Here is a 4,157-nt window from a genome sequence, read left to right on the forward strand (position 1 = left end):
CCTCAATCTCTCCTAACCTAGATATTACCCCCAAAACTCCTACATCCTGAGCACACATGTCACCCGTTCTCCTAGACCGCGTCCTATCTCCATTTCACAATGACCCTAGAAACGCCCGACCTAAAACACGTTCATCATTCTCCCTATAAAATCAATCTAGCCGCACAAGATGCGCGACGCTCTGTCTACATAGACTATCACTAAAACAACCCCCAGCCTAGCCTCGCTGACTAATTCATGCAACATTTGTAAAACATATGTTACATTGTTTCTGTTTGTCTTTTAGGATTAATTTACTGTATCGTACTTACTATTTTTTGTTATTCATTTGAAAAGAGTAATGTGCACAAGGCACTTCATACATTGCCTTTACCCCTGAAAAAAGTCCAACGAGTCCTGAGTTTATATTTTTAGCAGCTAAATAAGTATCTTATCAAGTAAAGGTTTTGTAAAATATTTTGTTGCATTTAAAAAAAGTATATATATGGTTAAATTTGCAAATTGTTGTCATTATGTAAATTATACAATTTGAGCTTGGCGGGTCATCTTAAAGTTTATCTCTATGTAGCTCGTAAAACACAAAATTGTATTTATTAACAGTTTTACAGAAGCCATTTTTTCAGGGAATGTTTGAAAAGTGTCCCATAATAAAGCGATATATATACAGTCACTATTATTAAGAATAATACATACCAAAATAAAAGAAACTACACATATCCTATTCTTGGTCTACTCGGTAAACACATTCAAATGTTACCTGAAACATTTAATTAACCCCTTGCTCAATTAATTTTTCACATACAGGATGACAATCCAGTGATATATACCCAAATGTATTGTGAGGTTTGTCATAGTTCCTTCCATTTGTACAAACTGTGTGTAGAATAAAATAATTGTCTAATTGCACTGGCACCTAGCTCGGCTTATCACAAATAGTAAGGAGGTTCTCTGGCGAATCATAGGACAGCTCTGTGCACCCCCTCCCCCCCCCGTTGTTCGCATTGGGAGTCGTATGCTATATTGCGACTGGCATTATCGGAAACCTTGTCGTACATTTCAGTCTATATCTCTAGGTTGCGGTCATGTATACGAAAAACCACTGCGGACAAGGCTTGTTAAATGTTTATGGTAGCATTTGAATTCACTTTTAATGAATTCTGCATAATGGATCACTAAGTCTAGTAAATGTGGACCGGCCATTGTTTCGGCATGTTATATTCCTGCTATTAATGCACTCCTCGTATATTTAAACAGTCAAACCTGTACTGACTGCTACTCGAGGGAAATAGCAAACGTGGCCTTCATAAAGAGCCATTCCCAAGAGTTTGTTTAACTGCGTGACTGCCAAAAGGCAAAGATGAATTCCCAAAGGCAGGGTGTTAGCCAGGAAAAAAAATCAGGGTGTCTCACCATCTGAGCGAAGCACCCTAGGGAGGAGGGCCTTACCTGAAAATGGAGGAAATTTAGTCTGAAATGCCAAAAAGGCAGGAATCTGATATGATTTTATATTCTTATAAGCACTGTTGATATAAATTTGGGCTGCCCTCATACCGTCTCTATCAAATTTCATCCATCTCATCCAAGAATAGGCCGTCCAAAAGACGGGTAGACGGGTCTCTGGCTAACACACTGCCCTAAGGGAAATGCCAGGAGTAGCATTCTGGATATTTAACAGTTATTTGCCGCAGGCGAGGTGAATCTTGTTGAATAATCCCCGAGACAGGGATTATTCAACAAGATTCACCAAGCCTGAGGCGAATAACTGTTTTAGTATCATTGCCCGAGTAAATAAAATAATAAATCAAAGAACTAAGTGCTGAAACCACTCTGTTGACAAAACGTTTCGTAAAATTAGATGTAAACAAGTGTCGGCAACCGTTTTGTGGTAACTCAAATTGTTGCATTTTGGCAAATTTTGTCCCAACAAACTCAGCATATACCGTTAGGAAAACGAAAAACAAACAGACTTTAGCCCCGAATTTACACTGAGTCTCAAAACTCCTAATTTCACGTTCGAATCAACGGTAAAGAATTGTATTCTTTAGTTCATGTATGACTGGGGTACTATAGACTGTCCCTGTTTAATTTCTAATTAGGTAGTGCCTGCCATCTGTTGGAAATTAGAGTAACAAAAACCAATATAAGCTTGAATTTAACTACCTACCTTTAAATAGTTTAACTCTAAATTTTGTCACATCTTTGGTACTTTTGGGGACAGCATTTTCTTTAAATAAGTCAATTTCGGCTTCCGTAACATTTACAAATCTAGCCGCCATTTTTGGCACCACTACAATGTAAACCCTAGAGGTGATTATCGAAATATATTCACCTAGGTCTCGACCAATCAGCGCGCAGGATTACCTATAATCACTCGGGCGATGATACTAAATCTGTTTGTACGGATGTCGCACACGTACGTACGTGGCTAACGTTCTATTGTTTCAGTTGTGGGATATAGGTGGCCAGCCACGATTCAGGAGCATGTGGGAGCGGTACTGCCGCGGCGTGACAGCGATCGTGTAAGCCAGTATGCACTCTCTCAATCTCATCGCTGTGTAGATGGCACTGCATGAGGCGCGTAGTCTGCACTAGAGTAACACGCACGGTGCCGGCCTTTGTGTTTCAGTTGTGGGACATCGGTGGACAACCGCGATTCCGAAGCATGTGGGAACGCTACTGCCGAGGGGTTAATGCAGTCGTGTAAGTCCAAGAGGCCCTGCTGTTCAGTTACAGTCGTGGGCAGGGGTTAATGCAGTCATGGAGCGCGGATAGTCGCAGTCATGAATAGGGGGTATCATGGGGAGGGGGATAGTTGTAGTCAGGGGGAGGGGGTAGTTGTAGTTTTGGGGAGGGGATAGTTGTAGTCATGGGGAGGGGGTAGTTGCAGTCACGGGGAGGGGATAGTTGTAGTCAGGGGGAGGGGATAGTTACGTACACGTGCGTGTGTACCTACACGTGCGTGCACGCGTGCGTGTGCGCGTACACGTGCGTGCGTGCGTGTGCGCGTACACGTGCGTGCATGAGTGTGTGCGTGCGTGTGTGCGTGCGTGTGTGCGTGCGTGTGTACGTACACGTGCGTGCGTGCGTGCGTGTGCTTGTATCATACAATATCACGCATTTGCTTGCTGCCAACAATAACGGATACATAGTACTGGAGACGGGACCGCCATTTTACGTGGTCATTCGAGCCACGGGAGATTCACAGTCTCCAACTGTTGTCAACAAATGTTGAGAGCCAGGTTTTTTCACCTTGAGAAAATTCACTGCTCCGGCCGGGGTTTATTGATTTTTTTCTGGGCCTGCAAACGGGGGGGGGGCGTATGCCGGCTCCGCCCTATGCTGGATACGCCACTGGTTACTATGCATTAGATCAGCGTTTGCATTCCATACCATACGTTTGTATAACATTACGCGTTTTTTACGCGAATATTTACGCGTTTCACAAAAAGTACCCGGATGTACTAAATCGGAAGTAGGAGTTTCAGGGCGACCCGGAAGTGGTCGAGTCACATGACATTCTCTGTCTGTACGTCGCAGAATAGTGGTGGAGCGGCGAGCAAAACATTGCAACTTTCTGTGAAAATTTAGTAAATTAACCTTTTCAGCAAAAATGATTGCGCTTATAAATAGACTTCTAGACTGGTTTAAGAGCCTCTTCTGGAAAGAAGAGATGGAGCTAACGCTTGTTGGCCTTCAATACTCAGGGAAAACTACATTCGTAAATGTTATTGCGGTAGGAATAATTCATTTTCGGCCCTCATCGTTGTACCATTTCTATTCCAAAAGGAAATGCTAACGGTCTATCATAATCACGGATAGTATCAGTTACAAATTTGAACACTATTATCGTTAAACCATAAATTGTTCATTTGAATTATTATGTGCCTCATGTTAAATTGCCACGAATTTCGTAATTGTTATAGCGTTAATATTCTTTATCTAGATTGTAATTTGTATAATTATCAACGCATAAATAACAATACAAATATATACATAAAATGGGTGCAAATCCACTTTAGGCACCTTAGGTATCACGAAGTGATGCACAGATTTCTGTGTATCATCAACTGATGCACAGAATTTCCGTATATCAAGGAATGATGCAAAAACCCTAACCCTAAGCCCAACCCTAACCCTAACCCTAACCCTAACACACT

The sequence above is a fragment of the Priapulus caudatus genome, unplaced genomic scaffold, assembly GCF_000485595.1.
Source record: "Priapulus caudatus unplaced genomic scaffold, Priapulus_caudatus-5.0.1 Scaffold459, whole genome shotgun sequence".
In the NCBI taxonomy this organism is placed as follows: Eukaryota; Metazoa; Priapulida; class Priapulimorpha; order Priapulimorphida; family Priapulidae; genus Priapulus; species Priapulus caudatus.